Consider the following 26,084-nt stretch of genomic DNA (forward strand, 5'->3'; position numbering starts at 1 on the left):
AGATTAAGGGTTAAGGGAACTGTAGATCATATGTTTGTGATGCCATAAGGTTTTTTAGAGGAAGGAGGAGTAGGTGTCGATGATCTAGTCATGGTGGAAGGGGAGAACAACTAGGGTTACAATCGAAGGAAGAGAAAAGAAAGAAGGGGGATGAGCTAAACCAAAAGACTAATACAATAAATACAATGGTCTTTGAAGGACAAGGTATGTGTAGGCTATACAAGACCATGGGTCTGATACAAGACCATGGGTCTGATACAATAAATCTATACTAAATACGTAGTCTAACATTTTTGTGAAGCATCTAAATCTAAATCTTTATCTTATACATATACTCCAACCCCTTAAAAAGTTCTATTTGATTTGCATGGCATTGTCATTAATAGAGACGACCCTATAAACCTTATCATCAATAAAGACGACACAATAGACCTAATGGAAAGTACCGGTAAAGGATTATGTTGTGATGAAAAAACTGTTAAACATAACACCAATATGTTTCTACATACTTTTAAAGAGTTATTTACTATATATACAATGGTCTTTGAAGGACAAAACAACAATGATGTTGCATGCATGTTGGTTTTGGTATCATTGTGGTACATATTCACTACAACTATTGGCGGAAAAAAAAAACTAAAAATCATTTTGGTTTAGTTTGGAAAATATACATCTTAAAAGCAATCAACTTCATCAACATCTTTAAACGATTGTTTTTTCCCACGGTTAAAATCATATCTTATATTAGAAGTTATTAACCAACTAAACCAATATAAAATTTTATTATTTAAATTTTATAATTTTTTTTATCAATATTAAGATTTTTTTAAATATAAATAGCAAACAAAATGAACTTTCATTATTATTGTTATTTGTCATTTTTATAATAAATACTTACATTATTTTGATTTAAACAAAAAAATATGAAATTTGATGTATTATATTATTTAAAAAAATAAATAAAAACTTTCTTACAAATAAATAACAACTTCATTTGGTTACAATAAAGTCCCGATGAACTCAAACTAACCAAGTTCCTAGTTCAAATTTAAAGACCAAAATCTTGGGCACATCCCAAACTGAGAGCAGCTGAACACCATAACAAAAGAACTATCAACTAAATGAGCTCAAGCTTTCGAAAATGAAAAGGATAAAGTAAACACACTTTTCTATTTCAATATTTATATGTGACAATAAGTGAACTAGGAAACAAAAAAACATAAATAATAAAATTACAATGTCTTAATAGGTGCGATTATGAAAATATAATGTTTTTTTATTATCCGATTAGACATTTTGAATGTATATTAAGTTTGTATCATCATAAATGTTCATTTCGTTTTTTTTTTTTTTTTTTTTTTTTTATATTTGAAGGTGCTGTTGACTAATGTTCATTTAGTTATTTTATAAAAAAAAAAAAAACAAATTAATAATCGAACACGTGATTGGTATGGCAACTTTACAAATAAATGTGGCAGATTATGTGAGTTTGATGATAACCCGTGATGACAATGTAGTTAGACAATGTTACAATAAGATTAAAATCGAGTGAAAATATTAAGACAATCAATACATGTATTAACCTCATAAAAACCAAAAACACTCTCATATCCACTCTCATCATCGCTCAAAACTTGATCCCAAATCTGAAAAATGTGTGTTCCTTTCCTTGGTTACTCCTCTAATAAAAAGGGATAGAAGTGTGTGTTATTCCCCTCGCACTCGAAAATATTATAATTTTATGGATGTAAGCTTCTTTGAGAACCAAGCTTACTTTCCCAAATCAAATATTCAGGGGGAGAGCTCCAAAGAATATCCGATTTGGGATTTCCATCATGATCTAGAAAATCAGCCAACCTTTGTTCCCATAAATGAATCACAAAACAACTCTCATGTCCAAAACACTGAATTGCAACATGATCTTTCACCATAGGGGTCGAATATGCCTGGTCAAAATCCAAAAACTGGTTCAACCCCTGAGCTTCGTGTTTACAGAAGGAGACAAACTGAGAAATCAAAAGAACCTCAGCATGTTCAACAAGAACCAGTCCCCACCGATTATGATATTTACAAAGGTATGGATTCTACTCAAGCTCCAATTATTGATGATTTAGATGTTGTGCCAATAGCTCACAGGAAAGGAGTCCGTGGGTGTACTAATCATCCAATTGAGAAATATTTAGATTAGTCACAGGATATTGCTCCTATGTTTGGGGGAATCTTGTTACTTGGGGGAGCAAGAAGCAAGCTGTTGTTTCCCATAGCAGTGCTGAATTCGTGACAGAAACTACAGAGCAACAAAAAGACATGTATCAAAACCAAACAAACAAACAGAGAGAAGAAGAAGAAGAAAAAAAAAAAGAGCTATATTTTCTATTCTTCAAATAAGAGATGAACCCCCTAACTCTTCATAAGAATGAAAGTAACATGCTATTTTTGTCATAACAACGAAAGTAGCATGTTATTTTTGTTTTAAAAATGAAAGTGGCATGCTATTTTTGTCATAACAATAAAAACAGCATGTTATTTTTGTTTATTGATGGAAGTAGCATGCTATTTTTGTCACAAAAAAGAGAGTAGTTAAAATTGAAAGAAACAAAAAACAGCCATCACTGAATCAATATTTTCTACTAAAAAAACAACATATACACAAACAGCCAGATATGGTCGATTTTCACTGTGGATTTGGTCCCCGTTCAAAGTGAAAAGACTATTTTGTCCCTTTTATTTACTTTTTGCATGCATTTATTTTTAATATTGATTTACAATTTATTAAATTATAGAAAAAAGAAATACATTAACAGCCAGACTCTTATTTTCTATCTACTGTCGGTGCACCAAAATCAATGATGCTTACAAATTCAAAATACAATGTCGTAATAGGAAAAAAAAAAAAAAAAAAACAAAGGGAAAAATATACTAAGAGGTTAGATTATATTAAATACTATGTTATAAGAAAAAAGTTGAATTCAGTTATAACATACAAACTTATGACGCAATTGCAAAAGGCTTTTTTATTATCAACCCTATTAGACATTTTGCATGTATATTTGTATATTAATATTAAGTAATCAGCAAAGTAGAGTTTGGTTTCTTACCTTGGCTCCGTATAGATGAAGGTGTTCACTTAGATAGTGTGTCCATAACCTTATTGTTATATCGTATTCGAATTCCCTGAAAGCATGTGATAAATTTTAACTAATGTCGTATTTTGCGAGGGTAGAAGAGTAAATTTACTTGCCTTTTGAATTGGATCAGAATCCAGCGGAATCAGAAGAAGTAATTCAAGCAGTCGCTTTGTTTGAACCTGTTGTGTAATGAATGGGATGTTGAGTAGTTCCACCAGCTTCCATATCAAAACAATAATAGACATGTTAGAAACCGCATCAAAGAAATGGAATCGTGGATTCCGGCAGAGAAGTTGGAATTCGAGATTTCATTTCATAAAGTGTTTGGTTTGACAGTTTGGATGGATTTTAATTCTGACAGATTTCTTGAAATTTAATCTTTGATAATCACAGCTAAGAATTGGAATTCGTAATGGTGCATTTGGTTGAAAATTAGGACGGAATTCAATTCCGTCAAATTGCTACGAGTTTCATATTTGATGGACTTCAACCACATTCATAGGGGCAGGAGGAAGGATTTCGGTTTCATTCTTCCTTTTTTATTAAATGACCAAAATACCCTTGTTATATATTAAGATAGAGGGAGGACCTTTAATAGTGCATGCCATTTTGATCACGGTTGAAATTTGGACCTAATCTTTCCATTAAAGAAACAGAACACCAGAAAGCTTATGATTCATCTTTCATGATGAATAATATTGGACAGCATGTCCTGTGAGAAAAAAATTGTTTGTTTCAAATATTAGCAAAATATTGTGTGTATAATTGAAAAACACAAATAAATTAACAATCAAACTTAATTTCGTTGCAAGGTTTGTCCCATTTTTTTAAAAAAAAAAGTTGACTGATTAGTTTTAAGTAAAAAGGAGCGAATAGTAGACCTGAAATTAGTAGATCACATTTAAAAAAATCATAAATATACATACAAGATGTGGGCTTCTAAATAAACTCAGTGTAAAGCAACATGAACTGATGATCAAGTAACATACTACTATCTGTTATTACTTATAATCTCCTTTTATGTATCCATAAATTCCAGTTAGTGAAAAGAATAGCATGCAAATTTTAACTAATAAACCACAATTACATAAATTCCAGTTAGTACAAAGCCCGAGTTCATTAACCTCTTGAAACCAATTGCATATTTACCAAAGGAACCAGTTCTTTAAACGCATCAGCCACTGGTTGATTTGTTTATTATAGAATTCTGCTTTTGTTTTTTCTATTATTACATTTTAGGCACTGGTCCATGTTACAATATTAAAAGATTTCAACAACTAAACATACTGAGAGAGAGAGAGAGAGGACATTGTTCTCATTTCATTACTGAGCAACCAAAGCACCTGAAAACTGATATTTTTGGACAAATTTACCCTTGATGATCAACAACATTATATTAGTATAGTGGCCATTACTTACAGGAATCAACATACCTTTGATCAGAGCTTGTAGCTACAAGAATATCAGGAAGCTATACGGTTGAAGGATAAGTTTCCCTATTGGAAACTATCAGACTGAATATGATCAAAAACTATAAACAAATGGAATGAAATAGATTTAAAGAACCAAAGAAGATAAATTTGTGTGTATGTTGTTTTTCACCTTGGTTGCTTCTGAAACAGAATGAACCCTAATTAACTTCAAATTAAGTGCATCAGTGTAGATATATGGTGATAAAATGTACTTCAAATATTGTAAAATAATATATGTAGCAACCAAGGGTATCTACACATAAAATCAAACATGGGTTTCTCAAATCTTATGCTTTGACAAAATACTAACTGATTTTGAAATCAACAAAAGTCAAAGTTTTGGGGTTATGTTATTGACTGAAATTTTTGCAGATTTTTTCATCATTGTAGAAAAAGACAGACCCTTTGTGATACTTGCTCGAAATGCTAGAAAAAACCCATCCAAACATGGTGAGATTGCACAAAGCCTTGAAAGAAATTGATTAAAAAGAATAAATAAGAAATGTGATACATGGATATGAAAAAAGAGAAGAAAAAGAAGTATTTATTGGTCTGATTTGACCATAGGAACAGTTACCAACAATACATTTGGTAAATGTTAAAAGACAGAATGCTGACAGAATCTGAAAATACATTCTCAAACAACCAACAAAACCCATACAAACACGCAAAACATTATCAAATGATCAACAAAATCCCAGTTAGAAAGAGAGAGATTCAGAAATTTTTTCTCATTCATAGCAAGTTATATAGCTAAAAATGGGTAGATTATTCAAAGTATAATGTCATTAAAAGGAAAAAAATAAATTGGAAGTACAGTGCTAAAATTGGGTAGAGTTTTCAAAGAATAATGCCCTAATAAAAAAAAGATATAAAAGTGCAATGCTATAATTGGGTAGAAATCTAAAAGTATAAGGACCTAATAACAAAATAGTTAAAAGTAGGATGCTATAATTGGGTAAATTTTCAAAGTGCAATGTCTTGATAAGAAAAAGCTGAAAGAACAATACTGCAATAAAAAAAATGAAACTAGGATGCTATAAAACACAAAGGAATGAATGAAGGTTGTTATTTATTGCAATTAGCCCTAAAAATAACTTACACTTTAAGAAAATCCAGGAGACAAGGGAGATGGCCAAGTTTGTCTTTTATTTTGTTAAATACTAAACAGTCCCACATAGGATATGCATTCTTGCCTGAAAGTTAATATCACACAGATTGTATCCCTTAAAGTATTGAAGAAAGTTTTGTAAAATGTTACCTTTAAGTTATTAGCACCATCAAATCAGTAATCAAAATGGCAGAAATCATGAAAGATTGACTCGTGTTGTTGGAGATGTTTAAGTCTGTTATCATGATAACAAGACAGAGTTAGCAAAAAGTGGAACACTAAATTGTGATTCAACGAAAGGACTTGAAGTTACCTGAATAATAAGTTTTCCATATATTCAACATCTTTTTTTGATTGATTCAACATGAAGTATGTTAATCCCATCAAGATAATGAATAGACACAGGTTTTAGAAATAGGGGGGTATTTCTGGAAATACACAAACAGGGTCATACACTTATAGCTATAATTACATGTACTTTCCTGCATATCGTTTCCATGCTTTTTCAGCTTGCAATCAGTGGATAGAAGGTGGTAATTTGATAAACCAATTCCATTATAACCCAACACAACACCCTTATTTGAGATTCAATGGAGCTAAAAGTGTACCTTTAAACATCAACAAAAAAACTAAATAAGAACATAAAAATCATCAAGTGTTTTTATAGTGTTAAGGGTAAAAACATACACCTTGATTCTCGGGGCATCCTATTTTCCTATTCTCCACCGTAAGTAAAAGGGAACTTGTGGTGCACAGAAGATTTTTAAAATGAATGGAATTTGTCAAAGGAATTGGAATCTGTGAAAAGAATTGAAGTGAAAAGTGAAAACTATGTTAAAAGACCAAAACACCCTTTAGTGATTTTTTTCTAATTAAATATTAGAATTGCTATTTACTGAAAAAAGAATTTTATTTTAAAACAAATACTAAACATTAAAATAAAGTAATACGACATTAAAAAGGACTTATGAAGGCAAATAAACAGTTAATAAAACAGTAATTAATCTTTTTAATGAAGAAATAAATAATGGAATTTCAATTCTTTCCTAGGAATGATAAAGTCCTATGAATACAGATTTTAGGGAAATTTGATGGAATCCATTTCCAATCCATTTTGTCAACCAAATTTGTAACTGAAGGAATTTTTATTCTAATTTCTTCAAAATTCTATGAAAGAACAAGCAATAATGCACTTTAAAAACTTACATGTAACATGATGATCAAAGGCTTCATGGTCTGAAAAGAATACAACACCATGTAAATAAAAATGAAAATTATGCTAAATGACCAAAGGAATTAAAATGACAAAATGGATTGCAAATAATATTTATTTAGATTGCAAATCTATCAAAAGAATTAAAAATGAAAATTATGCTAAATGACCAAAACACCCTTTAGTGATTCCTGTATATAAATTGATAAGATTGCTATTTACTGAAAAAAGATTTTATTTATGAAACAATTAAAAAACATTAATTATATAAACATCAAACATGCATACTCTGATTTCATAAACATTTAAAAAAAAAGTAACATGACATTAAAAATGACTCATGAAGAAAAATAAATAGATAATAATACGATAATTACTTATAAATATCTACAATTATGGAGTTGTAAATTAGGATAAATTAGGGGTGAGAATATAAAGAAGGTTCAAGATTGAGAAAATAATAATATTTGGCTCTAAGGACAAATTTAGTCTTTTTAATGAAGAAATAAATAATGGGATTTCAAATCTTCCCTAGGAATGATCAAATCCTTTGAATACAGATTTTGGGGGAATTTGATGGAATCCATTTCCCATCCATTTTGTCAATCAAATTTGTAACTGAAGGGATCTCCCATTCCAATTCCTTCAAATTTCTATGTAATCCATGAACCAAATAGAAAAGGTAGGAAAGAAAAACAACATGTTGATTTAGAATACGTCTTTGTTGAGTAAACCTTTAACTGTTGCAATTAAGAAAAGTTAAACAGTTAATATTTACAGATAGTTATACTATTAAATAGCCTTGAAATAAAATTATTTATTTTTTCAGAAAAAACCTCATCCACATCCTCTTTGTTGAGTAAACGGCTAAAATGCAGACCAAGAAAAGCATTAGACATCTGTCAAAAAGTCAAAAGTCATTCAATAAAAGGGTTATATGCCCTAAATAAGGAACATAACACAATCGGATATAAGTTTTTTTTTCCAAAATCAGTTGGACATGCTAAATATCAAACCCCTCAGATGTAGTAAGAAGGACTTAAAGTAAAGATTGAAGAACCAATTTGATAGAATTCTCATTTTCTTTGCACTTTACAAAAACAGAGCAAAATGTATTTGGTTCCTATGCCATTTGTTCCATTTTAGAATATATGTAATATTTTATGGCATGCCAAATACCATAAAGGAATTGTACTAATGTCCATTTAAAATCATAAAGTTGCATTTTGTAGTGTTTAAAATCGTTAATTGCTACCAAAAGAACTTACCATTTTGATCAACTTCTTTCAGCTTCTCCTTAATCTGCTTTTACAACCGAAGAATCTCATGTATCTGCACATTTAACAAATATTAGAAAGGTAAATTTATATGAACATATATAAAAAGGAATAATTTCCACATAAGATAAGAAAAGATTCAATTTTGGTAGACTTGAAAAGCAAAAAAAGCATAAGTGAATAAGAAATAAAAACCTTTGTAACAACATCATCTGGTTTTGGTGGACAAAAAGGGTGATGGTTGTTAAAATTTAAACTCTTACAACTGTGTGTAACTTTTACACAATATAATTATGTAAAAAAAAAACTTACAGATGGGTATAGTTTCTATAGGTGATGGCTCTATGCATCAGTAATAACTGCTCCTCTGTCACCTACTTGAATGAATAAAAAACATTTCTCAGAAAAAACTCAAGCTTTTAAATCATACAACAAACACTAAACAGACAAATTTATACATCAACATTTATAAATCAGCATATTGTAAAATGTGATGAATATTGTGAACATGTAAACAGATAAATTAATTTATACCTCAACATTTGCTTGTCCAACATCTGATGCAATTTGAACTTGTGTAGTACCCTGTATGTAGGGTTGAAATGTATCATTAGTTTCTTTGTAGTATTATATTCAAAAGACTGATTTCAATTCAAAAATTAAACAATAAAGACAGTTTTTTTAATGAATTAGTGGACTACAACAAGCTCTAAACATTCTTTTGGGGATAAATGCAACAAAGCTTCATCTTTTTCGTATCATCTACATATCACACAATGAGATTCAGAAACAGAGAGAACATAACACATACAAAAAAACAGGATATGCTGTTTTGACCTAACAAACAACTTGTGTTCTTTAATCTTTGGAATCTAGAAAATAGGAAGAGAGGTGATGACATAAACAAGCCCACAAAAAAATCACAACACCTCTTGGAGGTATCCTCATTTGATTAAGATTTAATCTCTAAAATCCTGCAGTAATAAAGAAAATTACAAACATAAGTCCACATATTTTTGTAGCAGAGACAATCAAAAACTCTTTCAGATATGCAAATTATATAGTAGTTGGTTGACAATCAACAAGCCAAATTCATCCTAACTCAATAAGTTGTTTAGGTTGCGTTTAGTTATTTTCATTTTCCGTTTTTCGTTTTCCCTTTTCAGTTTTCGTTTTCCGTTTTCGGTTTTCATTGGAAAATTTAGAAAACGCGTTTAGTTAAAACTTATTCATTTTTCATTTTCAGTTTTAGAAAATTAGAAAACGTGTTTAGATGTGTATTTTTCTATCGGTTTTCAACAGACAAACTAAATAAGAGGATAAAAATCATCAAGTGATTTATAGTGTTAAGGGTAAAAACATACACCTTGATTCTCAGGGGCATCTTCTTTTCTTTTTTTCCACCATAAGTTGTTTATTTGGTTTCTAAAACCTTTTCTTGTTGCAGAGTAATGAATGGAATCTGTCAAAGGAATTGGAACTAAGAAAAGCAAGTAAAGGGAACTTGTGGTGCACAGAAGATTTTTAAAATGAATGGAATTTGTCAAAGGAATTGGAATCTGTGAAAAGAATTGAAGTGAAAAGTGAAAACTATGTTAAAAGACCAAAACACCCTTTAGTGATTTTTTTCTAATTAAATATTAGAATTGCTATTTACTGAAAAAAGAATTTTATTTTTAAAACAAATACTAAACATTAAAAAAAAGTAATACGCCATTAAAAAGGACTTATTTAGGCAAATAAACAGATACTAAAACAATAATTAATCTTTTTAATGAATAAATAAATAATGGAATTTCGATTCTTCCCTAGGAATGATAAAATCCTATGAATACAGATTTTGGGGAAATTTGATGGAATCCATTTTGTCAACCAAATTTGTAACTGAAGGAATTTCTATATTCCAATTTCTTTAAAATTCTATGGAAGAATGAGCAATAATGCACTTTAAAAACTTACATGTAACATGATGATCAAAGGCTTCATGGTCTGAAAAGAATACAACGCCACGTAAATAAATAATTTAAAAATGACAAAATTTAAACTCTTAGAACTGTGTGTAACTTTCACACAGTATAATTAAGTGAAAAACTTACAGATAACCTCTTTTAGCCTTTCCTTAGTCACCTGCTAAACAGAAACAAAATACACTTCTATTTCTAATTGAGTTAAAAATATAAACAATAAATTATCTTTCCCTAATTGAATCTCTGATAGATCAATAAGTTGTTTAATATTTTAATTTGGCTTGTGATTATGTACTTATCTCTACCTAATTTAATGCAATAACATGTTTCACCCTCAAAACAAAACAAAACAACTCTTTAACTTAATCAAGACATTTCATCAAACACCTAAAGTGCACAGACAAACAATCTACAACTAAACAAAACTATTTTGGGTTTTCAAAACTATTAAAGTTTTACTAGCAACACATCACCACTTGCTTGAACAATCATCTTCATCCTTAAAGTATTTTATACAAAGCGGTAAAAGTACATTGTTAATTCCCACAATTTTCCTTAAAAAATTAACATACATTTTGAGGCTAGCTGTTATCTTAACCAACTCAAATGATATCCATCATCTGATTATTCTCATATGCAACATTTTTATTCACAAAACAGAAATGATTATTACCTCTTTCTATTGACCAATTGTTTTAAACATTTCAACCCACCAAAGACCACACCATGTAGCATTTCCCTTCTATGATTTCCCAATTCGCTACATAAAAAGTACACTTTTTAAATAAATTAAACAATTGACTAAATAAAAAAGATCTTTTGTAAAAAATTACCAGGCATACTAAATAAGTGCTTAAGGCGTTTTCCATGCAATATTCAACATCTTTTTTTATTGATTTAACATGAAGTATGTTTATCCCATCATTTCCTGAAGATAATAAATAAGCACAGGTTTTAGGAACAGAGGGGTATTTCTGGAAACACATAAACAGTAATTAATCTTTTTAATGCAGAAATAAATAATGGAATTTCAAATTTTCCCTAGGAATGATAAAATCCTTTGAATACAGATTTTGTTAATATTTACAGATAGTTATACTATTAAATGGCTTTAAAATAAAATTGTTTTTTTTTTTTCAGAAAGAACCTCATCCACATCCTCTGACCAGGAAAAGCATTAGATTTATGTTCTCCAAAACCCAAACAATGGAAAGCTTCACTTAGATATGAATTTCACATCAATAACTTTTATACTAAGTGAACTTTTAACATAAAAAATAGATTGAAGCATTTTCTATCAAGTCAATCAAAGATATAGACACAAATCAAACATCTTTATCCAGATAGCACTTTATCAGTGCAACACCTGATGAAAAAGAAAAAGGGGTTATGTGCCTTATATAAGGAACAACACACAATCTGATATAAGTTTTTTTTCCTCTCTGTGGCATATCGATTTAGATGAATTTAAAGTATGGAAAGCTAAAAGGCCCCCCTTGTGCTGAAGATATTTTTTTTTAAATCAGTTGTTACTGAGATGTTTAAGTCTGTTATTGAGAGAACAAAGACAGAGTTAACGAAAGCCAACACTAAATTATGATTCAACAAAAAGGAGTTGAAGTTACCTGAATAATAATTTGTGAAAATGATACAGTCTTAGCCCCAGTTGCTGATGGCATTAGCTCATCTAGCCCTCCAACAACATATATTACCAGTCAAAATGAGTTGTTGAGGGTTGTAGCATCATTTCAGTAAAGAATCTTAAAACAAATGATTAACCATCATACCACTATCACAAGGAATCTCTATCATAGCATTCAACTTTTAGCTCTTTTCTTATTAGGACATTATACTTTGTAAAATTAGCAGTGAAAATTGCTTACCATAGAGGGGGAACCATATGGACAAAAATGGAAGTAGCATGCTATTTTTGTCATAGCAATGAAAATAGAAAAAAAAAATTACAACATAAAAAGCATCAAGTGTTTTATAGTGTTAAGGGTAACAACAAACATGTTTTATAGCAATTAATGTCGTACTAGTGTAAGGGAACTTGTGGTTCAAAGAATACTTTTAAAATGAATGGAATTGGAATCTGCCATGTGCATGGTTGACAGGAAAGGGAAAGGAGTCGATTCCATTCATTTGTTGTTTTGTGTTTAGTTTGCAAATCTATCAAAATAATTGAAGTGAAAATTATGTTAAATGACCGAAACACCCTTTAGTGAATTTTTTTAATAAAATAATAGAATTACTATTTACTGAAAAAAGATTTTATTTACGAAACAGTTACTAAACATCAAAATAAAGTAATATGACATTTAAAGCAACTTATGAAGAAAAATAATAATTAATAATACAATAATTAACTATAAATATCTACATTTATAGAGTTGTATATTGGGGCGCAAGATTCGAAAAATAATATTTGGTTTGTAACTTGTAAATATGAATTTAGTCTTTTTAACGAAGAATTAAATAATAGAATTTTGATTCTTCCATTTTATCAAACAAATCTTTTGAATACAGATTTTAGGGGAATTTGATGGAATACATTTTGTCAACCAAATTTGTAACTGAAGGAATCTCCATTCCAATTCCTTCAAAATTCTATGGAATCCATGAACCAAACACGTCCTAAGTTGCTCTTAGGATTAAAATAGAAAAAACATATGAAAGAAAAACAACATGCTGATTTAGAGTATTATTCATTTTTCCATGTTAGCAGTAATATCTTTGGATGATGAATAATCTATCACGAACAAAATCCTTCAACAGTTGCAACTGAGAGGAGTCAAAGAGTTTATTATTATCAATAGATATAATATTATGCACTCTTAAATTAAATTATTCTTTTTTTGTTTTCAGAAAGAACCTCATCCACATCCTCTTTTGTTGGGTAAAGGGTAAAAAAATCCAAGTCATTCAAGTTTTACTTAATGAAAAGATGGAAACAAAACTGTATCACATGAAAAGCACTTACATAAAACTCCCATGGATTTGGTTCATGATCAACAGCCCCATCTTCCAAGTGTTGTTTCTCATTCCTGCACATTCACTATAATTAAAGCCATGTAATTTAAATGGGATAATAAGCAATAATGCACTTTAAAAACTAACATGATACATCAATTGAAAAGAATACAACACGTAAACAAATAATTTAAAAATGACAAAATTTAAACTCGTAGAACTGTGTAACTATCACACAGTATAATTAAGTGAAAATTTTACATATAACCTCTTTTAGCCTTTCCTCTGTCACCTACTTGAATGAAAAAAAAAACATTTCTTAGAAAAAACTAACACTTGACTACATGGATAAATTAGCTAGAAAGTAGATTGCTATTTGACTTGTACATGAATACAAACACAACTTCATCTTTTTCGTATCACACAATGAGATTTAATCTCAGACATAGTAAGAGAGGATAAGACATAAACAAGCTCACAAAAAAACACAACACCTCTTGGAAGTGCTTAAGATCCAAGTATTTTTCCTTACTATACCCCCCAAAAATCAAATTTCAATCTCTAAAAACTTGCAGTAGGAAAGAAAATTACAAACATAAGTTCACATATTTTTGTAGCAATGACAATCAAATGTTGTTTCAAATATGCAAATTATACAGTTGTTGGTTGACAATCAACACACCAAATTCATCCTAACTCAACTAAACAGAAACAGACAACTTTATATGCAACTTTTAGTTAGAACCAAAATACACTTCTATGTCGAATTGAGTTAAGAATACAAACAATAAATAATCTTTTCTTATTTCAATAAGTTGTTTAATATTTTAATTTGGCTTGTGATTATGTACTTCTCGCTACCTAATTTAATCCAATAACATTTTCATCCTCAAAACAAAGCAAAACAACTCTTTAACTTAATCAACACATTTCATCAAACACCTAAAGTGCATACAAGAACAATATTTTTTTGGGTTTTCGAAACTTTTGAAGTTTTACTAACAACACATCACCACTTGCTTGAACATTCATCTTTTTTTTATTTGTTCAACATGAAGTATGTTTATTCCATCATTTCCTGAAGATAATATATAAGCACAAGTTTTAGGAATAGAGGGGTATTTCTGGAAAAACACAAACAGGGTCATAGACTCATAGATATAGCTACATGTACACCTGCATGGCTATGAATATCCACAATTATGGAGTTGTATATTAGGATAAAGTAGGGATGAGAATAAACAAGGCACAAGATTCGAACAATAATATTTGGGTTTTAGGTATAAGTTTAGGTGCAACACTTATTGAAAAAACAAAGGTTAGAGGATCAATACAGTAGATTATAATTTCAAAATATAATGTCTTAATTGGGAAAAAATTAGAAGTCTAATGTTATATTTGGTAACCATGGCTAAACAAGTTTAGATTTTAGAAGTAGAATGTAAAAAAAACTACAATGCCTTAAAAGGATAGATTCTGAAAATATAATATCAACATGCTCTCATTGATTTGTTTACTGTAGAATTCTACTTTTGTTTTTTTCCCTATTACATTGTAGTCACTTTTCCATGTTACAATATTAAAAGATTCTCAAAAACTAAGAATAATGACCTATTGACAAATAAGAGCATGAAAACCGAATAACAACATGATTTATGAAAATTTAACTAAGAACTTTGTAAAGATTCTCAAAAGCTAAAAATAATGCCCTATTTAACTAAGAACCCAGTTTTAGCAATGCCATAAGCGATTTCACTGCTTAATTAGGTATGTAATGCTTACTTTATGGCATGCCAAATATCATAAAGGAATAATTGTAATATTGTCTAGTTAAAATTATAAAGTTGCATTTTAAACTGTTTAAAATTGTTAATTGCTACCAAAAGAATTTACCATTTCAAATAACTTCTTTCTGCTTCTCCTTAATCTGCTTTGACAACCAAAGAATTTCAGGTGTCTGCACCTTTAACAAATCCGAATATTAAAAAGATAAACTGATATGAACATGCATAAGGGAAAATTAAGTAAGTTCAATCCACCTGTGTAACTTGTGATATAGAGATAGCAATAGCTGCTTTAAAGTATGGAAAGCTAAAAGGCCCTCCTTGTGCTGAAGAAATTTTTGTAAATAGTTACCATTAAGTAATGCTTCCCTCTTAGCATTAAACAGTCTTTTCTTTCAGAAAACCAGATGACTTCGCTGCAATAAACAACACCTAACTGAGTCTCAATAAGACTAACTGAATGAAAATACAGTGGAAAACTACAGATCTCAATTCCGCCATGTATGACATATTGTAGCAACAAACATCATCTGGTTTTGGTGGAAGAAAAGAAAAAGAAAAGGGTGAAGGTTGGGTTTTTTACTTCCCTAAAAAGCACCAATTCTTATCTTATGGCAGAAATCATGAAAGACTAACTCATATTATAGGAGATGTTTAAGTCTGTTATTATGAGAACAAATACAGAGTTAGCGAAAGTCAAACACTAAATTGTGATTCAACAAAAGAACTTGAAGTTACCTGAATAATTAATTTTGAAAATGATACAGCCTTAGCCCCAGTTGCTGATGGAAGAGATGGCATTAGCTCATCTAGCCCTCCAACAATCTATAATATTACCAGTTAGTTAATATGAGTTGTTGAGGGTTGTAAAGAATCTTGAAACAAATGATTAATTATCACACCGCTTTGTAAAATCAGCAGTGAAAATTGTTGGATCAAAATCAACCTAAGCAACATTGTCATAACTATGAAAGTAGCATGCTCCTTTTGTCCTAACAATGAAAGTATCATACGCTAATTTCTCCTAACAATGGAAGTAGCATGCTATTTTTGTCATAACAATCAAAGTAGCATGAGGGTAAATTATTCCAATTAAAAAAAAGTAGTTAATGATTGGAGAATGTTTCTTATTTAATAAAGTTAGTGGAAATCTCATTTAGCAAAACAAAATGGTTATCGACCTTTTCACCCATCACTCCTACTTTCCAGCCAAAGCTCTGATATTTTTGGACAAATTTACCCTTGATGATCAACAACATTGTATTAGTATAGTGGCCATTACTTACAGGAATCAATATACCTTTGATCACAGCTTGTAGCTACAAGAATATGAGGAAGCTATATATAGAGCTGATGGAAATGTCCCCCTTTGGAAACTATAAGACTGAATATGATCAAAAAGTTTGGAATGAAACAGATTTGAAGAACCAAAGAACATAAATTTGTGTGTATGTTGTTTTTCACCTTGGTTGCTTCTGAAACAGAATGAACCCTCATTAATTTCAAATTATTTTGAATTTAAGCGCATTAGTGTAGATATCTAGTGATAAAATGTACTTAAAATCTTGAAAAATAATACATGTAGTGACCAAGGGTAGATATCTACACATGAAATCAAGCATGGGTTTCTCAAATCTTATGCTTTGACAAAATAAAAACTGATTTTGAAATCAACAAAGTCAAAATTTTGGGGTTATGTTATTTGATTCAAGTGAAATTTTTGAAGATTTTTTCATCATTCCATGTAATAATTAACCTCACATCACAGTGTGAGAATCCACAAAGCCCTGAAAGAAATTGATTAAAAAGAATAAATAAGAAATGTGATGACACATGGATATGTTAAAGAGAAGAAAAACAAGTATTGGTCTGATTTGACCTTAGAAACAGTTACTCAACGTTTGGTAAATGTTAAAATACAAAATGCTGACAGAATTTGAAATAAGAAAAGAAAAATTGGAAGTGCAATGTTATAACTGGGTAGAGTTTTCAAAGCATAATGAATGCCCTAATAAGAAAAACAGATGAAAGTACAATGCTATAATTGGGTAGACATCTAAAAATATAAGGACCTAATAAAAAGACCACACACCATGTGGCATTTCCCTTCCCTGATGTCCCAATTCCCTAATAAAAAGTACACTTTTTACATAAATAAAAAAATTGACTAAATAACAAATATCTTTTGTAAAGAATTACCACACGTACTAATTAACCTCATCCACATCCTCTTTTGTTGAAGAGTAAAGGGTCAAAAAATCCAAATCAATCAAGTTTTACTTAATGAAAAGATGGAAACAAATAGTATCACATGAAATGCACTTACACATAACTCCCATGGATTTGGTTCATGATCAACATTCATTATAATTAAATCCATGTAATTTAAATGGGAGAATGAGCAATAATGCACTTTAAAAATTTACATGTAACATATGATGATCAAAGGCTTCATGGTCTGAAAAGAATACACCACGTAAATAAATAAATAATGCACTTTATGCACCCCAAAAATCAAATTTAATCCTCTATAATCTTGCAGAAACAAAATTACAAACATAAGTTCACATATTTTTGTAGCAATGACAATCAAAAACTTTTTCAAATATGCAAAAATATACAGTAGTTGGTAGACTATCAACACAACAAATTCATCCTAACTTAACAAAACAGAAAATGCACAACTTTATCTACAACTTTTAGTTATAACCAAAATACACTTTCATTTCTTTCTATTTGAGTTAAAAATACAAACATTAAATAATCTTTTCCAATTTGAATCTCTAATATCTCAATAAGTTGTTTAATATTTTAATTTGGCTTGTGATTATGTACTTCTCGCTACCTAATTTAATCCAATAACATTTTCACCCTCAAAACAAAGCAAAACAACTCTTTAACTTAATCAAGACATTTCATCAAACACCTAAAGTGCACACAAGAACAATCTACAACTAAACAATAACATGAAAACTAAATAAGAACATAAAAAGCATGAAGGGTTTTATAGTGTTAAGGGTAAAAGCATACACTTTGATTCTCAGGGGCATCTTCTTTTCCTTTTCTCCACCATAACTTCTTTATTTGGTTTCTAAAACCTTTTCTTGTTGCAGAATAATGAATGGAATCTGTCAAAAGAAATGGAATCCATCATGTATATGGTTGACACCAAATGAAAAGGATTTCAATTCCATTCATTTGTTGTTATTTATTTAGTTTGCAAATCTATCAAAAGAATTAAAGTGAAAATTATGTTAAATGACCAAAACACTCTTTAGTGATTTTTTTAATAAAATGATAGGATAGCTATTTACTGAAAAGATTTTATTTATGAAACACTAATTATATAAACATCAAACATGCATACTCTCATTTCAAAAACATTTAAAAAAAGTAATATGAAAAAAACAGTAATTACATAAAAAAGAAACAACAGTTTTGTCATGATGTAATTAAGTACAATAAAACTGAACTGATCCAAGGTGTTAAATCGAACAACTAACACTAAACAGATAAATTTATACCTCAACGTATTGTAGCATGTGATGAATGTTGTGAACATCTAAACAGATAAATTAATTTATACCTCAACATCTGGTTGTCCAACATCTGATGCAATTTGAACTTGTGTAGTACCCTGTATGTAGGGTTCAAGTGTATAATTAGTTTCAGAAGACTGATTTCAATTAAAAAATTAAACAATAAACATAAGAGTATTTTAAATGAATTACAGCAGAAGTGGGGGAGAAAGTCCCTTCTACTGGTTTGATGCAAGCTCTAAACATTCTTTTGGGGCTAAATGCAACAAAGCTTCATCTTTTTCGAATCATCTCACACAAAGAGATTCACAAACAAAGAGAACATAACACATACAAAAAAACAGGATACTCTCTGTTTTGACCTAACAAAGAAATTGTGTTCTTTAATCTTGGAATCTTGGAAATAGGAAGAAAGGTGATGACATAAACAAGCCCACAAAAAATCACAACACTTCTTGGAAGTATGCTCATTTGATTAAGATTTAAGCATTTGACCTTACGCCCCAAAAATCAAATTTCAATCTCTGAAATCCTGCAGTAAGAAAGAAAATAGCAAACATAAGACCACATATTTTTGTAGCATTGACAATCAATAAACTCTTTCAGATATATACAAACTATACAGTAGTTGGTTGACAATCAACATGCCAAATTTATCCTAAACTTGATTAAACAAAAACACACAACTTTCTAATTTATATGCAACTTTTAGTTACATCATTGCAACATCAACCCTTTCAAGAAAAGCATGCCACCAGTGTCCAAAGAGGGCAATAACGTAATTTCAACCAAATTGGCGTATTATATCAAACTTTAATAACACATTTACAATTAACTTACTATCCTATATGAAAAGAGAAATCAAATATCATCCTACATTTTCTTTCTACTTATCCTCCTACTCATTAGATCAAGACAAGTTTCAAAATCAAGAGAGGAGATTAAGAGAAAGAATTAGTGGTATCCAAATGTCATAATGTTATATGAGTAGGAGGATAAGTAGGATGACATTTAATTTTTCATATGAAAATGGACATGATCCCGAATATGACTCCATGTTGTTCCTACAAAAACAGAAAGTGCGTTTTATATGCACGACTCGCATGCTTTATCTTATACAAAAAAGCAAAACTTGTAAAAAGAACATAAACTTAGAAAGAAGAGTAAAATACACTGTTGGCCCCTGATTATAGCTAATTTATGAATTTGACTTGTAATACTTCTGGTCCCTGTTCCAAAAAAGTGACTATTTTTGGTCACCAAGAAAAGCTGATTTTTGCAATTTTCGTCCCAAAAAATTTGGAATTTTACTTAGAACAAGAATAAAAAACGTTACAAACCTCAAATAAGGACCACAACTGAAAAAATCAGCCACACTCAGGGACCAAAAATGTAATATTACTCTAAAAAGAAAGATGAATCATTCTTACATTGTTACTAAATTATTGTTACAGAATGCTTGATATTTGATAATGAAAATTATCTTGTAAGTACGAATAGTAAAACAAAACTATCTATTAAAGTATTTATATATGATCCAGTAACACAAATTGCCAACAGAAAGAATGAGAAGAAATCAATACCTTATTAATATAATTGGTTTGGCTAAAAGGTAACAAAAAAAAAAGCATCACATCCTGCAAAAAAAATGAAGTTTTTAAACAAAATTTTCATATATATACTTTCATTGACACATAAGAAATCATTATTATCTCACCAAAGATACAAAAGTAAACACCAGCCCCTCTTTACATTAACGACTTGCTTTTAACATTTCAGCCCCTCTTTTTAACATTTCCCTTCCCTGATGTCCCAATTCCCTAAATAAAAGCACATTTTTATTTTAAATAAATCAAAGAATTGACTAAATAAGTGCTGATGGAAGAGATGGCATTAGCTCATCCAGCCCTCCAACAATCTATAATATTACCAGTTAATATGAGTTGTTGAGGGTTGTAAAGAATCTTGAAACAAATGCTTAACCATCATACCACTATCAGAAAGAGAAGGAATCTCTTCTAATCATATCATTGAACTTTTTAACTCTTTTCTTATTTGGACATTATTATTATTATACTTTATAAAATCAGCAGTGAAAATTGCTTAACGTAGAGATAACATGGATCAATATCAATGAAAGTAGCATGCTATTTTGTCCTAACAATTAAATTATCATGCTAACTTTGTCATAAAAATGGAAGTAGCATGTTTTTTGTCATAACAATGAAAGTAGAATGCGTGTAAATTAGTCTAATTAAAAAAAATAGAAGTCGTCAATGATTGGAGAATGTTGAAGTTAACAGTTCTTGTTTAATAAAGTTAGTGAATATCTCATGTTTCAAAACAAAAAGGTTATCGACGTTTTCACCCATCACTCCTACTTTAAACAATAACATGAAAACTAAATAAGAACATAAAAAACATGAAGGGCTTTACAGTGTTAAGGGTAAAAACATACACTTTAATTCTCGGGGGCATCTTCTTTTCCAATTCTCCACCATAAGTTTTTTATTTGGTTTCTAAAACCTTTTCTTTTAGGAACAGAGGGGTATTTCTGGAAATACACAAAATGGGTCATACACTCATAGCTATAGCTACTTGTACACCTGCATATTGTTTCCATGCCTTGTTAGCTTGTAATCAGTGGATAGAAGGCGGTAATTTGATAAAACAATTTCAAAATAACCCAACACAACACCCTTATTTGAGATTCAATGGAAATAAAGTGTACCTTTAAACATCAACAGAAAAACAATATAAGAACATAAAAATCATCAAGTGTTTTATTGTGTTAAGGGTAGAAACATACACCTTGATTCTCAGGGGCATCTTGTTTTCCTTTTCTCCACCATAAGTTCTTTATTTGGTTTCTAAAGCTTTTTCTTGTTGAAGAGTAATGAATGGAATCTGTCAAAGGAATTGGAATTAAGAATATCAATAAATGTCATACTAATGTAAGAAAACTTGTGGTTCAAAGAATATTTTTAAAATGAATGGAATTTGTCAAAGGAATTGGAATCTGCCATGTGCATGGTTGACAGGAAATGGAAAGGAGTCGATTCCATTCATTTGTTGTTTTGTGTTTAGTTTGCAAATTTATCTAAATAATTGAAGTAAAAATTTATGTTAATTGACCGAAACACCCTTTAGTGATTTTTTTGAATAAAATAATAAAATTACTATTTACTGAAAAAAGATTTTATTTATGAAACAGTTACTAAACATCAAAAAGTAAAGTAGTATGACATTAAAATTGACTTATGAAGAAAAATAAATAATTAATCTTTTTAATAAAGAATAAATAATGGAATTCCGATTCCTCCCTAGGAATAATAAAATCCTTTGAATACAAATTTCGGGGGAATTTGATGGAATCTATCTCCCATCCATTTTGTCAACCAAATTTATAACTGAAGGAATTTCCATTCCAATTCCTTCAAAATTCTATGGAATCCATGAACCAAAAATGTCCTAAGTTACATGTAACATGATGATCAGAGGCTTCATGGTCTGAAAAGAATACGCCACATAAATAACCAATTTAAAATGACAAATTTATAACTGAAGGAATCTCCATTCCAATTCCTCCAACAACAATATACATTACCAGTCAATATGAGTTGTTGAAGGTTGTAGCATCATTTCAGTAAAGAATCTTGAAAGATAATATCACACAGTTTATATTTATTACAGTATGGAAGAAACAATTGGCATTTACTTACACATTTGATGGATACAACTTCATTTCAAGACTTCCACAAACAACATTTGCAATCAGGTTTCCATGGGAAAGTACTAAAGTCCCCTTACCATGTAGGAAAAGGAATAAGTGCAAAGAAAAGATTCAAATTTTGTAGAGTTGATAAGAAAAGAAAAAGCATAAGTGTACAAGAAATAGAAACCTTTGTTGTATTAACATATTGTAGCAACAAACATCATCTGGTTTTGGTGGAGGAAAAGAAAAGAAAAGAAAAGGGTGATGGATTGGTTGTTACTTCCCTAAAAAGCACCAATTCATATGGAAAATAATTAAATCGGTAATCAAGAATGGCAGAAATCATGAAAGATTGATTGACTCATATTATTGGAGATGTTTAAGTATGTTATCATGATAACAAGACAGAGTAGTTACAATTCTATTAAACATTGAAAAAAGAGTAGTTACAATTGTTAAAAATAAAAAAAAATTACCTCCTCAGGAGTTTTCCTCGTGTCGTGTCTATCAGAGTATGAATTCATCAACTTCTTTCGTTGGATGACTACAAGCCACACTTTCCTACATCAACCCTTCAAACAAAAGCATACCACCTGTGTCCGAAGAGGGTAATAACGTAATTTCAAAACAATTTGGTGTATTATATCAAACTTTAACAACTCATTTACAACTTACTGTCCTGTATAAAAATGGACATGATCCCGTATATGACTCCATGTTATTCCTTTAAAAACAGAAAGAAGAGTAAAATACACTTTTGGTCCCTGATGAATTTGACATGTAACATTTCTGGTCCCTGTGCCAAGTAAGAATAGCTGATTATATTATTTTTGGTCCCAAAAAGATTGTCATTTTACTTTGAACAAGAATAAAAAACATTACAAACCTCAAACAAGGACCAAAACTGAAAAATCAGCTACATGTAGGGACCAAAAATGTAATATTACTCTAAAAAGATAGACGAATCATTCATATGTCATATATTGTTACAGAATCATTGATATTTGATAGTGAAAATTATCTATTATTATATGATCCAGTAACAAAAATTGCCACGAGAAAGAATGAGATGAAATCCATACTTTCTTAACATAATTGGTTTGGCTAAAAAGGTAACATAAAGATGCTTGTTGTTTATTAGCAAAATTTTCAAATATAATATTTTCATTGACAAATTAGAAATGATTATTATCTCACCAGAGATACGAAAGTAGCCCCTCTCTTTTATAATGACCACTTGCTTTTAACATTTCAGCCCCTCTTTTTAACATTTCCCTTCCCTGGTGTCCTAATTCCATAAATAAAAACACATTTTTTTATTTTAAATAAATAAAAGATTTGACTAAATAACAAATATCTTTTGTAAAGAATTACCAGGTGTAATAAATAGATGCTGAAGGTGTTTTCAACATCTTTTTTTGATTGATTCAACATCAAGCATGTTAATCCCATCAAGATAATAAATAGACACAGGTTTTAGAACAGACATGCTTTGTCATCAATGGATAGAAGGAGGTAATTTGATAAAGCAGTTTCATAATCACCCAACACAACACTCTTATTTGAGATTCAATGGAACAAAAACTGTAACTTTAAACATCAACAGAAAAACTAAATAAGAACATAAAACGCATCAAGTGTTTTTATAATGTTAAGGGTAAAAACATACACCTTAATTCTCGGGGGCATCTTCTTTTCTTTTTTTCCACCATAAGTTGTTAATTTGGTTTCTAAAACCTTTTCTTGTTTTAGAGTAATAAATGGAATCTGTCAAAGGAATTGGAATCAAGAATAGCAATTAAATGTCATACAAATTAATGTAAGGGAACTTATGGTCCACATAATCTCTTTAAAATGAATGGAATTTGTCAAAGGAATTGGAATCTGCCATATGCATGTTGACAGGAAATGGAAAGGATTCGATTCCATTCATTTGTTGCTTTGTGTTTAGTTTACTATAAAAGAATTTATAGTTAAACTTATGTTAAAATGAACGAATCACCATTTTGTGAACTTTTTTAGTAAAATAATAAAATTGATATTTACTGAAAAAAGATATATATCTCTGAAAAAGGTACAAAACATTAAAGTAAAGTAATATGACATTAAAAGTGACTTATGAAGAAAAATAAATAATTAATAATACAATAAATAATCTTTTTAATGAAGAAATAAATAATTGAATTTCGATTCCTCCCTAGGAATGATAAAAATCCTTTGAATACAGATTTTAGGGGAATTTGATGGAATCTAATTTGTCAACCAAATTTGTAACTGAAGGAATCTCCATTCCAATTCCTTCAAAATTCTATGGAATCTATGAACCAAACACGTCCTATGTTGCTCTTAGGATTAAAATAGAAAAAAGATATGAAAGAAAAACAACATGTCGATTTAGAGTATGTATTCTTTGCTCCATGTTAGGAGTAATATCTTTGGATGATGAATCTATCACGAACAAAATCCTTCAATAGTTGCACCTGAGAAAAGTTAAAGAGTTTATCAATAGATATACATATACTATTATATAGTCTTAAATTAAATTATTCTTTTTTTTGTTTTCAGAAAGAACCTCATCCATATCCTCTTTTGTTGGGTAAAGGGTCAAAAAATCCAAGTCATTCAAGTTTTACTTAATGAAAAGATGGAAACAAAACTGTATCACATGAAAAGCACTTACTGTGGATTTGGTTCTCATTCCAACACATTCATTATAATTAAAGCCATGTAATTTAAATGGGAGAATGAGAAATAATGCACTTTAAAAACATACATGTAACATGATGATCAAAGGCTTCATGGTCACCACCACGTAAATAAATAATTTTAAAATGACAATAATTTAGACTCTTAGAACACTGTGTAACTTTCACATTAGAACTGTGTGTAACTTTCACATAGTATAAGTAAGTGCAAAAACATACAGATATCCTCTATTAACCTTTCCTCTGTCACCTACTTGAATGAAAAAAAAAACATTACTTAGAAAAAACTAACACTTGACTACATGCCTAAATTAGCTAGAAAGTAGATTGCTATTTGACTTGTACATGAATGCAAACACAACTTCATCTTTTTCGTATCATCTTTTTCATATCACACAATGAGATTTAAAAACAAAGAGGACACCATATAAAAAAATCATGATACTTTGTTTTGACCTAACAAAGAACCTGTGTTCTTTAATCTTGGAATCTCAGAAATAGTAAGAGAAGATGACATAAACAAGCCCACAAAAAAAATGCATAAAATTGGTTATTCATATGAATGCTGACAGAATCTGAAATACAATCTCAAACGACCCAAAAAAAATCATCCAACCACAAGACATTATCAAATGATCAACAAAACCACAGAAACACATTCTGAAATAAGCCTACCAGACACGCTTAATCAAGATTTTACAGAAAAACAAAAACCCAATAAAAAGATAGGAGAAGAAAACCCTAAAAAACGATCGATAAAACTACAGAATAACTACGTAGTTTCCTTCTGTTTTTATGTTGCAAAATAACTTGCAGTTAGAAAATCAGATTTTAGATCAAATAAAAAAAACCGCAGATCAGAAAAAAAAAATTTAAAAAGCAGCAACTAAGCTTCGATATTTTGTTATCCATATATACAGAGAAAATTTCAACACGAAATTAGAGAAAACTCCTGGAAAACTAAAATAAAAGAGAGAAGAGAAAAATGATAAGAATGAAAACTTACGATGATCTTGATAATTTCTTTGGATTATAGACATGTTTGTGAGTGTCCAGCGAAGGATGGAGGTGCTTGGGTCTCAGGGGAGCGGAGTCACAAATATCGGGGTGAGTCTCCGGCAGTGTTTGGAGAGCAGGGAGCGGAATGAGTGAAGAGTGGAAGAGGGAAGAAGAAAAGGTTCTTTTTATATTAAGCACCAA

The 26,084-nt window shown here is 29.8% G+C and overlaps 2 long non-coding RNA genes across 41 annotated transcripts; one reads left to right on the forward strand and one right to left on the reverse strand.

Annotated features, from left to right (window-relative positions):
• Positions 1-1,458: 1,458 nt before the first annotated feature.
• On the reverse strand, positions 1,459-26,084 carry LOC145112585 (uncharacterized). 40 transcript variants are annotated; one of them, XR_013710578.1, is made up of 41 exons: positions 25,891-26,084; positions 24,566-24,659; positions 23,851-23,946; positions 23,554-23,769; positions 23,377-23,467; positions 22,855-22,975; positions 22,656-22,772; positions 21,276-21,371; positions 20,923-21,070; positions 20,182-20,284; positions 20,048-20,101; positions 18,814-18,996; positions 18,657-18,711; positions 18,512-18,562; positions 17,956-18,053; positions 16,226-16,712; positions 15,664-15,750; positions 15,181-15,585; positions 15,035-15,098; positions 13,152-13,215; positions 11,794-11,861; positions 11,002-11,096; positions 10,842-10,928; positions 10,298-10,328; positions 10,161-10,190; positions 9,568-9,663; positions 9,131-9,175; positions 8,736-8,786; positions 8,514-8,575; positions 8,193-8,256; positions 7,761-7,823; positions 7,625-7,664; positions 6,918-6,947; positions 6,401-6,509; positions 6,025-6,319; positions 4,562-5,946; positions 4,416-4,478; positions 3,718-3,840; positions 3,242-3,346; positions 3,099-3,174; positions 1,459-2,287 (listed from the first exon to the last, which is right to left on the reverse strand). It is a non-coding gene; the product is annotated as an uncharacterized LOC145112585 (long non-coding RNA). The 40 variants fall into 40 exon arrangements; XR_013710558.1 differs by adding exons at positions 22,187-22,259; positions 22,367-22,463 and having other exon boundaries at positions 3,718-5,946; XR_013710555.1 differs by adding exons at positions 22,187-22,269; positions 22,367-22,463 and having other exon boundaries at positions 3,718-5,946.
• Positions 1,941-3,534, forward strand: LOC145112588 (uncharacterized). Its single transcript, XR_013710595.1, has 2 exons — positions 1,941-2,075; positions 3,224-3,534. It is a non-coding gene; the product is annotated as an uncharacterized LOC145112588 (long non-coding RNA).

The sequence above is a fragment of the Lactuca virosa genome, chromosome 5 (assembly GCF_052849685.1).
Source record: "Lactuca virosa cultivar CGN04683 chromosome 5, Lactuca_virosa_CGN04683_v6, whole genome shotgun sequence".
Classification (NCBI taxonomy): Eukaryota; Viridiplantae; Streptophyta; class Magnoliopsida; order Asterales; family Asteraceae; genus Lactuca; species Lactuca virosa.